This window comes from Symphalangus syndactylus, chromosome 3, assembly GCF_028878055.3.
Source record: "Symphalangus syndactylus isolate Jambi chromosome 3, NHGRI_mSymSyn1-v2.1_pri, whole genome shotgun sequence".
NCBI classification, from domain to species: domain Eukaryota; kingdom Metazoa; phylum Chordata; class Mammalia; order Primates; family Hylobatidae; genus Symphalangus; species Symphalangus syndactylus.
In genome coordinates, this window is record NC_072425.2 from 29899208 (window position 1) to 29915668 (window position 16461).

The 16461-nt window shown below is 40.7% G+C and overlaps 1 protein-coding gene across 3 annotated transcripts in view; it reads left to right on the top strand.

Annotated features, from left to right (window-relative positions):
- The first annotated feature begins 240 nt into the window (after positions 1-240).
- TNC (tenascin C) overlaps positions 241-16461 on the top strand; it is a 96640-nt gene continuing 80419 nt past the window's right edge. Inside the window, exon 1 of one of the 3 annotated variants that reach the window (XM_055271321.2) lies at positions 241-418. The gene's annotated coding sequence lies outside the window, so the exon portion shown is untranslated. Of the gene's footprint in view, positions 419-3293; positions 3398-5524; positions 5894-16461 lie in introns of those variants that run through there. The other 2 variants (XM_063636821.1, XM_063636819.1) reach the window with 2 other exon arrangements.

Consider the following 16461-nt stretch of genomic DNA (forward strand, 5'->3'; position numbering starts at 1 on the left):
GGCGGGGAGGCGGGAGGGGAAGAGGGAATTCCTACTTTCGCCATAAATTGTATGCAAATGGGTTCCTTCCCTGGCCGAGAGCCAGGAGTGAGAGCGTCTTTCATGAGCTAACCCTGTTCCGCTGGGAGGGCTGTTCCTTTAATTCGCCAACTGAAAAAGTGGGAAAGGATGTCTGGAGGCGAGGCGTCCCATTACAGAGGAAGGAGCTCGCTATATAAGCCAGCCAAAGTTGGCTGCATCGGCCACAGCCTGCCTACTGTCACCCGCCTCTCCCGCGCGCAGACACACGCCCCCGCCTCCGTGGGCACAAAGGCAGCGCGGCTGGGGGGACTCGGGGGACCGCGCACGTGGGGAACCGCTGCAGCTCCCCACTCCAGGTACTTCTTCCAAGGATCTAGGTCTCTCCCCCATCGGAAAGGTAAGTCTGTTTTTCCCTCATCACTAGAGATCCTTATGATGTACGGATTGCATTCTGGTACCAAATGAGTTGTGGTTTTATATTATAATTATAAAACATATGGGTTTTTTCCGTTGCTGGAAAAAAAAAGGAGTGTATATTGGTTATGATCAGATGCACCTTGACTTTTCTGGTCTTGTAATTTTGTTTGTTTTAACTTTATGAATAGTCAGACTTGGAAGGAACTTTTCATAAAGTTGTTATCTTCTGCTGTTCTGCAGAGGAAAAGTAAGAATTTTCTCTTCAACTGCCCTCCTACTTCTAGTCTGGCTGATTCACCTGTATATATTTTATTTTGAGGGTTAGGGAAGTAGAGTTTTAAGGTAGAGTTTGCTCATAGCCTGCACCTGGGATGGGTTAGAGGGCGTTTGATAGAGGAGTGCAGGGAGAATACAAACGTTTATATCTAAACAGCACTTACATAAAGTTTACAAAGAGTTTTGTACCTATTCCCTCATTTGGTCCTCAAAATATTCACCCTGGAGATGAGAGCTGGGGGACAGAAGAGAGGAGGTGGCCCCTGGGCCAGATGAATAACTGACAGGCGGCTAGAGAGTGGTGGAGAACAGCTTTATTGGGGTGCCTAGAGCCAGCAGCGTCTCACATGTCTCTAGAATCACCTCCTCCTCCTCACCTCTCATCACAGAAAGATCTGAGCAACAACATCCCCCAGGTAAGGGAACCCTGCCACCCCTGGTGTACTTTGGAAAGAACACAGGGGTTCTTCTCACCCATCAGTGTTGAAAGAGGAATAAGAGCTTAGGTTTAAGGCCAGAGGTGTTTGGTATTCTCCCCACCACCACACATATGACCCTGAGAAAGATACATCACTTCCTTAATCCTCAGTTTTCACATCTCTAAAATGGGGACAATAGCGTCTGCTGTTGTTTTGAGGAGAAAATGAGGTATAGAAAGGTCAGCAATGACAGCTTAATAACTGGAAGTTTGGATAATCATTGTCATTACCAAAAACTGCCATCACTCTGGAAGTTAAAAGAGGCACTTAGCCAGTCTTGGATCGTTTCTTGTGTGTTGTTCCTCAGCCCGCCCCCAGCCCCCACTTTTTATCTCACCCAGTCTCAGGGTGTCTCACTAGGCTGGCAGGTCTGAGACTTGGCTGTATTTTACAAGCAGGAGGTTGTGTTGGCACAGGTTGGAGAAAAGGTAGCAGCCCGGGGCTGGATGTTAATGTCAAATTCTGATTCCAGAATGTCAGGAGGTTTTGAGTTTAGGCATCTGCAGATTCTAAAGCTGACAGCTATGAAGTACGATGCTGTTGGAAACTCTTTGGAAAAGCTTTCTGTCCGGAGGGAGAGCAGGACAGGGAGCCCCACTTGAAGAATGAATGCCTCTTTTTCATGTTTTTGTAGACTCTTTCCCCCATTTTTACAGAGCTTTCCCATATGTGTTTTAGAAAGGAAAACTACTACCCACCCCAGCCAGGCAAGCCCAATTCAGGACTGAAGAAGATTTATTCAGTCCTAGATAACCCAGTGAAGAGTTTCTGGCATTGTGCGCATACAAGTCATTTGCAGGAGATGTAAGTTAGCGTGCTTTGGCCCTTGCATTTCAGGAAGGTGACTGCTTTGTGGGGAAGAAAAAGGTGCACAATATGAGTATTCTCTAGTTTGCTCAAACAGGGTAAATTGGATAAATATTGAAAGGGATGTTGCCAAGCTCTACAGTCATTAAATATTTTTTTCCTCTATGCTTTGTTTTAAAAACCTAGCTTCTCTATTTTATCTCCCACTAACCTCCTCCTTCCCCACTCTAAGAAGTGACTAACCTTTCAGCCTTCAGCTTTGTCATTCATATAATGGCGATGACAAACTCTGTCTCACAGGGCTCTTGCAACATTCAAATGACATAATATATGGCAAACTCTTGGCATAGTACCTGCCACATATTAAGGGCTCAATAAATGGAAACTTTTCTTAGTTTCTCTGTTTATCATTTTACAAGGACTTGTCCAAGATTAATGTTCTAAGATCATGATTTTTAAACTTATTTTTAATGACGAAAATATTCATTACATGAATTTAGGGCAAAACCCCAGTATATGACAGGTAAATGCAGGGCTGCTTTGGTTGAAGTGGAGTCACAAGGTCTAAAACTTATACCTTTGCTCTTAGCCTCTGGGACATTGCCATGCGAATCTTCAATGACAAAAAAAACACAGTTACAAATCATGAAACCAGGCTGTGTGCATTCCGGTTGCCATTCTGCCCTTCAACAAGGATTTTTGCCCCTCTGAGTCACCATCTGTAACAGAAGTAAGAGCAAGTCCACAAATAGTGCAATAGACAGGAGTATGTATGAGAAATTTAAAAGGTTTAACAAAGGCTATTTTAATTAATTCTAATTACAATGATAGCCAAAATACATGATAAGCCTACTTTCTAAACCTTAGACCTTTGTGGGATCATCCACAGCATGTCTCTGAGGTATGGACTGTATTTGCTAGACAAAGAGATGGCTTCAAGAACAGGGAAACTGAATAACTTTACCAAGGTCCTAGAACTCGGAGTGATAGAGCCAGGTTTCACACCCAGGTCCCCGTGATCACCAAGTCAGAGGTACAGTCTGCCGTGCTCCTTCTGAATGCTTCTCTGCTTCTTGCCTGCCTTTAGAAGGAAAACACTTCCTTTCTGACTAAATATGCCCCTCCAGGCAGACTGTGGCCACCCATAAATACAGCAGTAGCCTGATCATATAACCAGAATGGAATTTGGAAAGAGAATTCAAGCTGACAGAATGAAAAACATATCCCCCTTAATCCTACCCTTTCTAATGCTAACAATAAATTAAGAGCACATATTCTCTTCTCTCTCTCTAGATTTCTATAGACACCTAGCTGTGCTTTATTACAAGAAAAAATATCCACTGGACCAAAGCGCAACCCCCTTCATGCTGAAGCCACTTCAGTTTGAAACGTAAAAAGTAGGTTGCAAATGTTTAGTTGGTTCAAAATATACGTCCTTTTGTGATGGTAAAACACACAAACACAAAGTTAATAGTGAGGGCTATGTGTCACATATGTAACAGGAGGGTTTGCCAATGGTTTCTCATCTCATTCTCTAACACTACAAATTATAAATTACTAGCTCAATTTTAAAGAAATTGATGCTCAAGGAAGTTAGGTGACTCATCTGAGGTCTTTCTATAATTGAGGGGCAGAGCTGGCTATGACCCAAGCTTTCTAACTAATACCCTACTGTCCTTTCTGCTGTGTTATATTGCCTTCTGAAGTCAGGCTGTGCTGACCAAGTTTAGAACCTTAAATGGTGTCTTTCAGTGAATGATCAAGATGGTGGAGAAGCGCCCAGCTGCCATTGGTGTCTATTGATTTTACAGAATAGCCCTGCATGTATCATTTTTCATGGTTCTCAGCAAAGGTCAGCTCTCAGTGGTGCAACTCTGCCTGGAAACAGGAAAGTTCAAATTTCAGCCCTGGAAGAGAGAAGAATGAAACTAGAGGTAGCAGTCAGGTCACTCCTGCTGATTTTCATCTCAGAAAAGTAGGCACACAGGTGAGCCAAACATCTGGTTTTGAAAGGGCTGATAGGTAGGTAGAGTGAAATCGGCCTTGGGGCCATGAATCCCAGGACAATTTGCAAATGGTTGTAGGCTCTGAGCCACAAATTGAGCCACAAATTCAGCGGAAGCCTCAGAGAGGAAGATGATGATTCAAATATCTCTCACTCTGAGAAGATTGTAGGGAATCCCCTTGACTCTTTTCCCGGGCCAGTTTGAACACCTTCAACATATGGGAAATATTAGATGAAGGCTCTTTTCCAAGGAGGAAAACCCCCCTCAAAGTGTGATGTGACCAGCCTCCTGCAAACCCCAGGCCATAATTCTATTCAATGTAAAAGACAGAGATGGTGAACTTACCTGCCTTCAGGGACTATACATGCTTTGTGACTTCTCTGCAAAGGAGAAAAGTCTGCATACCAACCTGATTCTAATCCTGGTGGCCAGACTTTTTTCAGTTATGTCCTTAAGCCTAAACTCCTTTCCCTCCACCTTGTCTCACATTTCCAGCTTCTCCTCCACTTTAGAAACAACTCTATCACTATCATTACTGTCTTTGACCCTTCATCATGGAATAAAAGCAAAATGCCCATGTCAAAAGCAGATCATGAATGGAAAATCCCTTCCACGTGCATTTTTAGTCTATCTGTGAATGGAGATTTTAAAAATATATATTTCATGCCACGTTGTCTCAGAATTTTGAAATTTCCTGAAGTTCATATGTCCTTCATGATATAGCCGTGGTAACTCAGATAGGTTTGTTTGGTCCTTTAACTCTCCCCAGATACCCTACACCAAGAGCCAGAGATATATCATGGGCTCTGAACATAGATAGCTTTGCTTCAGAATTAACTATTGTTCACCTCTAACCTTAAAGCTGGCTGCTGCTAACTTCGACAAGAATGTGTCTGAAATGTTCTCCTAGGAGAATCCTAGGGGATAATCATAATAGCTAATATTTACTGAGGACTCTATAGGCATCATGCCATTTAGTCAACCATAGCTTCTAGTAAGTCTTATCACCCACCCTATTCAAATATGCACAATGTAAGGCTGAAAGCGTTTAAGTAGCTTACCCAATACCATGCAGAAAGTACTCGGTGGAGTCAAAAATCAAACCCAGTTCTGAGTCCTGAGAGAGTAGTTACAACCATTTCGGTAAGGAAGTCATGCTCAACACCCTAATTCTATTCATCTTCTGACAAGAGAGAGGGCTAGACACAGCAAAGCTAAGAAAGACACAAAATGCAGTGAGCCGAGATAGCGCCATTGCACTCCAGCCTGGGCGACAGAGTGAGACTCCGTCTCAAAAAAAAAAAAAAAAAAAAAAAAAGAAAGACACAAAAGCCTGTCTTTTGGGCCCTGGTGTTCTTTGACAGACTGGTTAATTTTGCTATCTCCAGCTTGCTCCTTCAGGCTCTACCTCTTGAAAAAACTGTAATTAAATGATTAGCATGTGACCTCTAATGTAATATGTTTTCTCTACTAGACTTTAAGCTGCATGAGGGCAAAGCCCGATCCACATCACATCCCTGCAACCATCCTGAGACCTGAAGCGTAGACACACATAAGCAAGTGCTGCCCAAGGGAAGCCATGAGTGCCCTGCATACTGCCTGGAATCCCCCTGCTCCAGGTTCCCAATGAGCTCTGCACATCCCCCACTGTGTGTGTCATAATTACCCCTATGATTGCCTTCCCTGCCACACTGTACTGTACACCACTGAGGTCAAGAACGTTAGGGAGGCAGGAGCTTTGTCTCCTGGAGTTCGTTTTTCCCAAAAACAGACCCACCATGGGCAGATGCACCATTAGCACAGTCCCCAAAGGAGATGCCCAGGACTGTGGGATGGTCTTGTGAAGGTCAATGTGCAGATATTGCAGAGGAATGCTTTAACTTCTAGGTAGGTTACTATTTTCTTAAATCTCCTTAGGGAATACAGAATTTTCAAACTAAAAGGGCTTATGGGCAGCCTCTCAGCCAGAATCTTGCAGACTGGATTTTAAAAAGAACCTCAGAGGAGATTTGGGGGCTGCTATGGAGAGACAGGGAGGCCAAGCAGGGGATTCCCCTCAATCTTATTTCAGTGAAAGCCCCTCCACTTATCTGTTTTGTACACTGAGGCTCCTCATGAAATTTTATTTGATGAAAGGGTTCTGTGCGGAAAAAACAGAATGTTTTTGTAAATTGCTGGCCTAGGTTAGCATACCTCATTTTAAAGAGGGTGAAACCAAGACATAGAGAAGGGAAAGATCTTTCTAAGATCTTCCGCCAGTTGGCAACAGGGTCAGGTTGGAATCCTAGGTCTTCTGACTCTTGCTCTTGGAAGCCAGGGACAATCTTAAAAGTTTCAGAATTAAGACATTCTTTTAGAAAAGAAAAATGAACAGTCTTATTCTCTCAACAGCCTTAACTCACATGGACCGAGCCAAGGATGACTAGTATCTCTGTATTCATTATCTATTACTGCATACCAAATTACTTTAAATCAACATTCATTTATTATCTCATGGTTTCCAGAGGTCTAAGCACAGCTTAGTTGGATTTTCTGCCTCATGGTCTCTCATGAGGTTATTGTCTGTGTTGGACAGGGTTGATGTCTCATCTAAAGGCTGAACTGGGGGATGATTAGCTTCCAAGCTCGTTGATGTGGTTGTTGACTGGACTCCATTTCTTGAGAGATATTGAACTGAGGGCCTCAGTTCCTTGAAGGCTGTTGGTCCAAGGCCACCCTCAGTTCCTTGCCACATGGGCTTCTCCAGCAAGGCCGTTTACATTAACAAAGCCAATGAGAAAGAGAGTTGCCGGGCACGGTGGCTCACACCTGTTAATCCCAGCACTTTGGGAGGCCGAGGCGGGTGGATCACTTGAGGTCAGGAGTTTGAGACCAGCCTGGCCAATATGCTGAAACCCCATCTCTACTAAAAATACAAAAAAATTAGCCTAGCATGGTGGTGGGCACCTGTAATCCCAGCTACTCGGGAGGCTGAAGCAGGAGAATCACTTGAACTTGGGAGTCATAGGTTGCAGTGAACCAAGATCGAGCCATTGCACTCCAGCCTGGGCAACAAGAGGGAGATTCCATCTCAAAAAAAAAAAAAAAAAAAGAGAGAGAGAGTCTATAAGCAAAAGGCACATCACAATCCTGTGTCATCTAATCATGGAAGGGATATTCCATCACCTTAGTCATATTCTGTTTGTTAGAAGAAAGTTGCTGGGCCATCCCACACTCAAGGGGAGGTAATTGCCCATGTATGAGAATGCCGGGAGGCAATATCAATGGGGCCACCTTAGAGTCTGCCTGCCACAGCCTCCAACACTCCAGTGTCACCAATTTCTGGCAACCTCTTATCAATGACAAGTTCACTCAACCCATCTGTACTCTCACTGATAAGTAATAAAAAATTGATTGAGACCATGGTGAAACCCTGTCTCTACTAAAAATACAAAAAATTAGCTGGGTGCAGTGGCAGGCGCCTGTAGTCTCAGCTACTCGGGAGGCTGAGGCAGGAGAGTGGTGTGAACCCAGGAGGCGGAGCTTGCAGTGAGCCGAGATCACGCCACTACACTCCAGCCTGGGTGACACAGCGAGACTCTGTCTCAAAAAAAAATAAAAAATTATGGCAGCCACTAAAGTGGACTAGTTTTTATTTAACATCCTCCCATGTATATAGTAGAGCCAGGTGTTTTGATTAGTTGTTTTAACTCATTAGTTAGCCATAATTTCTCCTGAATTTCACCCCAGGGAGGGGCCTTTCAAGGCAATGATTCCAAATGTATTTTATTCTAAAGCAAGACAGTCAATGTGACCAAAACTAAAACTCATCCATTGTCCCCCCTCTCAATCTATTCCTTTCAGCAGATATAATGAATAGTAACATCTTTGATTAATTCTTTTTTCTTTACTATCCCTCCACACAAAATATTGTAGTCTCTACTGCCTTGACAAGCAAATCTGTTCACTGCCTCCCCACTTTCTCCATCACCACCCCCTGCCCCACCTCCATTACCCCTGTAGTTCAGGTCTTAGCATCTCACAGATGGGCCACTGCAACAGCTTTCCCACTGGCCCCCAGCAACCCAGCCTTCCTCTTCTTCAACCTGGATCATAGAGGTTAACATTCCTAGGCCTCAAGATTTCCAAATGCTTCTCCTCTGCCTGCAAAAAAATTCAGATATTCTGATATTCAAGATTCTCCATGATCTTGCTTCTGGTCTCTAAACAGATCCTGTACTTCAGCTGTGATTCATACTGTTCACATCAACCCTTTTATTCTTTTTATGTCCTTGTAAATGCCATTCCCTCGTGCCTAGAATATCCTTTTTTTATGTTTTTCACCTATTCATATTTTTCTCTCAAAATTCAGTTCAGGCACCACTTCCTCCAAGTAAATTAGATTCCCCTTTACTGTCACCTCATTCTACCTATGTTTCTTTTTTTAAATCTATCATCTCCTTTATCATCCTGGAATGGCCTGTCTGCCCCTCTTGACAATATAGTTCTTAAAAGAAAAAATTGTATCTGGTTTATATGAAACCTAGCACAACTGGAATAAAGTTAATCTTTAGCAATTAATGGGTGTCTTTGCTGTGTCCAAGATTTGGACATCCTCTTCCTTAGCAGTTTGCTCAGAAAGCCCAGAGCTTGAAGTTGTTTTCATGCTTCACCCACTGGCTTGCAAGTATGCAGTGTGATGACACAACATGTGATAGGAGGAAACCATTCCAGCCCTAGGACAGGAAACTGTCTCAGGACACAGACCTCAAGGAATGTGTTTGCTTTCAGAGGTGGCCTTCAGGATAAAAACGCAAATTGCTTTGGATTTGGAAAAACCAGTACCAAGGACAGAGGAGTCCTGTCTGGGGATTTGAGGCTGAGTCACAAGAGATAGCTGAAAATCTGGAGGTTATAACAAAGATTAGTCAACAACTAATAGAAGGAAAGGACAGGCTCAAGGGCGGGATGGAGACAAAGAGCTCTCTATCTTAGCACATGGAGAAGCTCACAGCCCATGAGAAGAAATGAATAATGGTTAAGAGTATGACTTTGGCATCAGAATTCTCTAGGTTCGAGAGGTATTTTCTTGCTATGTGATCTTGGCCAAGTTACTTAGCTTCTTTAAGCTAATTTTTTCTTATCCATATTAAAAGCAAAGTAGTAGCACCTAGTTTAAAAGTTTATTGCGATGATTAAATGATGTAGTTCATGAAAATTGCTTAGCACAGAAACTGGCATTCAATATAAATGTTTTGTTCTTGTCATTGTTTTGTTACCTGTTGATCAAATAGTTCTTGATGAAAAGATCCCGCTAGAGAAGTAGTTCCCAAAAGTGTGTCATGTGGAAAAGCATTCTCATGGGAATCACCTAAAAAAGGGTTTTGTGGCCAAATGAGTTTGGGGAACACTTGGTACTCTTCTGTTCTTGGAAATGCACAGCTCATATGTCCATTCAATACATAGTTTTAGGGCTGGTGATACAATAGAAAGCAATACAGTCAAGATCCTTTTATTCATGGTGTTTATGTTATGATGGCGTATCTTAGTTTGTACAAGCTGCTATAACAAAATACCATAAGCTGAGTGACTTACAAACAACAGAAATTACTTTCTCACAGTTCTGGAGGCTGGGAAGCCCAAGATCAAGATGGCACCTTCTTTGTCCTCACATGACAGAAGACATAAGGCAGCTCTCTGGGGTCTCTTTTAATAAGGGCACAAATTCTATTTATGAAGGCTCTGCCCTCATGATCTAAGTACCTCCCAAAGACTCTGCCAACTAATATTATCACACTTGTGATTACGTTCCAATGTGTGGATTTTGAGGGAACACAAACATTCAGAGCATAGCAGGGGGAAGGCAGACAATAAAAAGGAATCACATAAACTTATAGCACAATTTCAGGTAGTGATATTTGCTAAGAAGAAAGACAAAACAAGGCAAGGGGATAAACAATGACTGGTGGTGAGAGGAGTGCTCTTTTAGATGGGGTGAGTGGTGAATGTGCCATTGTGCAGACATCTGAATGAAATGAGAGAAGGAGCTTTGTAGGCAATGGCTAGGAGTTTGAATTTCATTCTGAGTGTGGTTAGAAGCCAATGGACAGTTCAGGGAAGTAGAGAGCATCATCTGAGAAATCTTGCTGTAATTAATTGTTCAATTTTCATTAGCCCAGTATCTCCAAACATACCTGGCCATAGGACGTCTACCTAAAAACATCTTGCAACGTAGTCTGGGAAATTCTCCACTGGAGTACAAGGCTTCGTAGATTTTAAAGGGACTGCAAATTTGCTCTTGTTCATCTAGATCTGCAATAAAAATCCAAACATACTGCTTGAGACAAAATAGGCATGCCCGAGAAGGAAAACCTAGCTCTAGAGGTAGAGACAATCCTAATTAGCAGCTCTTTTTGGCAAAGACAATCAGTGAGCACAGCCAGGCCTCAGCAGATTCTGGAAGCCCATTTGATGCCAACGGAAACTCACCAATATCTACCCAAGGCTAATAAGTGTTTGCAAACAGTACACCTTGGCTTAAGTATTCTCCAAAAAGGAAGTACATAAAACTTGAGATACAGCCAGAGGTTCTGGGAGAAAAACAGAGGTCAAATATTTTGCTGCTTACATGTGCACAGCCACCAAAGAGCTGCTGAAGGTCTAGGAAATGGAAAGTGAAGGTATCCACTTGAATGCTGATCTTTTTCTTTATGGAGCAGTAAAAATTTAAGTTTTTACCTTATCTGAACTAAGAAAATTCCTTTAGGAGTCAGCCCAGTGTAGCTCAATGTAGTTGAAAGCACACATTTTAGAACCACAACAAATCAGGATTCAAAAGTTGGCTCTGCCTCTTAGGCCAGTCATGGAAACTCCCTGAGTCTCAAATTAACTTTCAAATAGGCATAATAATACCTAACTCACCAGGTTGTCGTGACAAATGACAAGATAAATGATAGCATGAATAAAAAGCATTTAGTGTAAGATTTAGCATAAAAATGTGTATAATAGGCACTCAACAAAATGTTAGTTTCCTTATTGTTTAATTCAATCTGTATTTAGTTTCATAATAGAAGCTGTCATTTATTGAATAACTACTATATTCCAGCAGAGGTTAGCAAACCATAGGGTGGCAGCCTATTTTTGTAAATAAAGTTTTATTGGAACACAGCCATGCTCATTTGTTTATGTATTATCTATAGCTGCTGCCTCTACAATAGCAGAGTTGGATAGTTGTGACTGAAATCATCTAACTGCAAAGCTCAACATATTTTCTATTTGGTCATTTAAGGAAATGTTTACTGATCCTTTCCAGTCAACTTTACTAAATTTTTATACTTACTTTCCAGTCACCTTAACCTAACAAGGTGGATATTATCATACTTATGCATATAAAGAGATCGAAGCAGAAAAAAAATCATCTAGTAAGTTCCCCTCCAAAAACATAATGCCAAACTCTATACCTAAAAGAAGTTCAGAATAATGATTAAAAGTTATTCATTTGTATGATTCATCTTCATTTGCCTCTGCCTTCCTCTGACTAGTATTTCTCTCTGGCTAAATTTCTTGAATTTCCTGCCATATGCTGAATTAAATGATCCTATTTAGAAGGAATTTTCCCTCCTTTCCTTACTTATACAAATAAGTTGTTTGTTCATAGAAGTCTATGCTTTCAAAACTGAAAGTGGTAATTTCCAGCCCCTCTGAAATGCTCTCCAGTCTTGACTGATTTCTTGGAAACCACACTTTTTTTAGATAGTACATAGTGTGAAGCCCAGTTTTCCAGAAATGATAGATTTTTAGCTCCCCCATCTTCTACTTCTCACTGTATCTTCCTCTCACTTATTAACCTTCTCTCCAGGTCAGACTCAAGGAGAGCAGGCTTTTCTCCAGGGGCTTTAAAGATTTGCCTAAGACACAGATGTTATAGTCCACCTGGCCTATGCCTTCCCCTCAAGTTCACAACAGTAAATAAAATAGTTATGTAAACCCCAATTCCCAAACACCATCCTACTTTGTTCCATTTTGAAAATCCAACAACTCTATTCATATTAATGATATTGTGTTTCTCTCTGATGGTAGATAAATATTAATTCTTTAACTTGAACAATGAATCTTACTTCAAAGGTAACTTGATATAGCAGAAAGAGCATAGACTTTGGAATTATAAGACTGTTCTTAATTCTGATTCAAATAATTGCTGACTAGGCCACTTACTTAACCTTAAGCCTTCAGTTCTCTTACCAGTAAAATACAAACAATGCTCCCTAATTCCCACAGTTGGTAACATGATTAAACAGCATTTGTAAAGTGCCAGGCACAGTATAAATATTGACTTACTTGCTTCACTCTTAGTTTAAATTGCTCAAGATCCTCTAACATAGAGCTTCACATTTTATCCCAGAGAGGTCATAGTTAGGTATATCTCTACTTCCTTCTAATACAGGAAAAATGAAAGGAGTAAGGGTCTAGGATTTGTTCTGTATCAGTTCTTCCCCCATCTTGTGCCATCCAACCTAATCCTGTGACTCACTTCAAACAGAATAATCAAGTAGATTTGGGGAACACTCAATAAACTGTCCCCTTCTTCGAGATTTCCAACAAGCATGAACCTATTAAATACCCTGGAAAAACCTGAAGTAAAGAAAGTTGTGTAATTTGTTTGACTTAAAATCATATTTGGTTTAGTATAACATTTTCCAAATGTGTTTATTTAGGAAATCTTTTTCCTTCAGATTAGTACCTATCAACGTGTTGTAGATTACACTTTAGAAAATGCTGTTTAAAGTTACACAGCTAAGTTAAAGCCAAGTTAAGGGGGTTAGACATATCTCTATTTTTCAGACTCTTCTGCAGTTTTTCCTGTCCTGCCTGTAGATCATAAAGATATTTCATTACCAGTAGTTTCTCTGGACCCCGACCTTAGTTATGCAAACCACCCTTTAACATAATCAAAACAAGTGAAAGTTCACCTGATTTAAATTTCTGTTCCCCCTTTCTAGCTATGTGATCTTGAGCTGTGTGAGCCTCAGTTTTCTCCTCTATAAACTGTGAAAAATAAAGACAACTACCTCAGAAGTCTTGGGGAGGATTCAACGAGATAATCCACAGAAGACACAAAAAGCAGTGTCTGGCACAGATGACATATGCAATCAATGTTCATTATTATTACAGCATTTAGATGGTCCCATTTTGGGAAAAGGAAAATAGACAATGAAAGTATGTTTGCTTTGCCTGAGGTCACACAAATTAATTACTGGGATAGTCTTAGTTTTCCCTGAGAGTCTGTTTTCCTGCTTCCAGTCCTAGAGACGTATTTTTGTTTCATGAGTCATATTCTATCAAAATGTATCAGACTTTATTGAACTTGATTTAAACAGGATTTTGTAATTGTCAATGGCTCCATCTAGCTCCTTCTGATGCAAACTCCACTCAAGCAGGATTCCATTCATTTGAATATTAGCACATTGGATCGGGAAAGATTTCCAAAGCTGTCTAGTTTTGCTATGCCAAATATTTGGTGTACGCGTCAACATTCTCCACTCCTGTACCCATGGTGGATATTGCTAATCCATCACAGCACATTTTCCCGAAAGCCTAGTCACAGCCACAGAATCTTTCTCAAAGCAGTTCCAGGTAGCTATGACAGCTCTTTGAGTTGAAACATAATTGATCCCAAACCAATTCTACTTCTTAACCAGTGCTTGAACCACCTCTACACTACTACTCTTTTATTTTTTAATATGCCCAATGTCATGGAGCTCTCTCATAAAGGGAGACAAGAAGGAAAAGGAAAGAAGAGGAGAAGATATACTAACATTCGTGTAACATTTATTACTAATATGTCAGGCACTTATAGCTTTGTTTTCCCATTCACTGTCTCAAACAACCCTGGAGAGATTTTATAGCTGAATAAGCCACAATTCAAAAGGTATAGGACGTTCGTTGTCCAAGGCTCCCCAGCAGATAAGTAGAAATCGGTCTCAAGTATTCCTGACTCTAAAGGCAATGCCCCTGTCTCTCCCATCACAATGCCTTAAAATTTTTCAGAGTCTTTCGGGACTAAATTTCTGACTTTGGATGGCTGATAACAGTTTCACAAAGCCAACCATATCACAGAGCCCTATTCAGAAGTTCTCTTATTTAGGGTTGTGTTGTAAGTCTGTCTGTAATCAGTTCTTTGTAGATAAATCTATTCCATTTCTTAACCTTGGCTCAAGACTTTGAGAACTCACTATCCAATGCTTCTGAAAGAGCCAACTAGATTTCTTAAAATTCTGGATGAAGACCAAAATAGAAGAGGTCATTGTTCCATTGGGAAATGAATTCAAATCTATTTTTGAAACAATTTTCCAGAATTTTACAGGAATCTATATTGTTGCCACTTGGTCAGAACCACTTTTTATTTTCTTTTCTGTCTAGGCAAGAAATAGAAGAAAGAAAGCAAGTGCTCTGCAGTTTTATTTCAAAAATTGAAACCAGACCACACCAGGGCAGTTTGTGGTCTGAATGTATCAATGGATCTAGTCATATTTCATCTGAGCATTTCTTAGGTATACTAAACCACAAATATGAATCTCATTATTGTGTCTGGGTGGAAATATTTTATGGATTAAGATTTGTGGATTTAATTCGGTTGGTAATGGAACTTCTGTTCAAGGGACAGGAGGGAGGAAGTCATGAGGCACCACCAATGCTTAAGCCAAACTATGGAAAGAAACACTATTTGGAGGGTTTGTACTTAATGTTGGCCAGTTGACTTGGGTCTAAAGTGAAATTCAAAATTAAGTTCAACAAAAATATTGTGAAATTAGCAATGGACCACAGATCACTAGAACCAAAGGGATCTTAGAATTGGAAACCATACACAGTTGCTCATTTTACAAGAGAAACTGAGACCTCAAGAGTGGATGTGACTTGCCTAAGGTCACACAATGACCCGGTTGGTCAGACCTGCTTGGCAGAAGTGGAGCTCAGAGCTTCTCCTCCAGATCTTCCATTTATTGCACTTCCTGTTATATGGCCTCATAAAAGGCCAAGTATCTGGGAACTTAAAAAAAAAAGTAATGAAGGTAAAAATTTAAAATGAGGAAGGGAGACCTATATTTAACAACAGTACAACAAAACAACAAATACTGCAATGAAATTGAAAGGGTTCCTAACGAATAACCCAGGATGCTTCCTTCACACCAAAACCAAATTTTCATGCTGAGTGTATCTTAGGCCTGGCCAGTTCCACCTTCTGCCAAAGGAGTTTACTTGATCATAAAGAAATCTTCTCTCAAAGTAGAAAGCACTGAGCTCTTAAAAGCCCTTGGGTTGATGTCTAGAATCTCATGGGAAGGAGCTAGGTCTGCCTTTGTCACTTTTGTACCCTCTGCACTTAGTGTAGTGTCTGGAACATAGTAAGTACTCACTGAATAACTGAATGAATTAAAACAAACTAATTACAGAACTGAGGCTGTGATAAACTCCTTCATATATCTTACTTTAGAAGAGATTACAGGACAGCCAATTACATTAGGGCCATCAGGAAAGTAAGAGTATTTGTTCATTCATTAATTCCACAATATGAGAACCTGCTATGTGTAAGTTCAAACCAAGAAATACATTCAGCTTCATTTCATTTAATATAAACATATTGTGCATTCACTATGTTCTAGATAAAGTGTTTTGTGTTGGGCATTCAGAGGTGAATGTCTCAGATATATCCCTGCCCTCATAGAGCTTATAGTCTACATACAATCTAACTGCACATATGAAAACCAACTGTTTATAAACTAATATAAATACAATCTAGAATTAGCTAATTTCCTAAGAGATGGAGTTATGCATGCATAATAAAGCCATTCCAAATCTTTTTTTAAATGATAAATGAAATAATATCATATCAATTTCTCAGACAATTCAGAAGAGAGAAAGATAAATTTAGGCCAAAGTTACGTGATAAAACTTTCAATAGTAGATTTTTTTAAGCAGCATCTTGAAGGACTGATAGATTTATTCACGCAGAGATGGCAAAAAGTCTTCTAGAAGCCTTCAAGGCATCTGGAACCCTCGCTCAATGATCACTGAGAAATGGAAGCATCCCAAAGGTATCTGTCAGCTTGCTTCATCTCCACAGCAGCCACAGGCTGTCTGGCATCTTAATGGTCTACTTCTGGAGGATTGATAGTATTCTGCTTTGAGCCAGGTGTTGGTAAGTTATATAGTCAGAGGTTGGGGCTGGTCTTGACTCATAGCTCCTTTGCTTGGCCCTCCAGCAGAAAAGGCTGTATAAAATCATGGTTCAGAGCCCTGATTTTGGACTCAGATGGGATTTGGTTCAAATCCTGACTCCATAACTTAATGTCTGGACTTGCACAAGCCATGTAAAGACTCTATGCCTCAGTTTTTTCAGCTGCAAAATAGGGTACAAACACTATCTCATAATTGTATGTGAATTTGAAATTGGAAATGTAAAATGCTAACTAGGCACA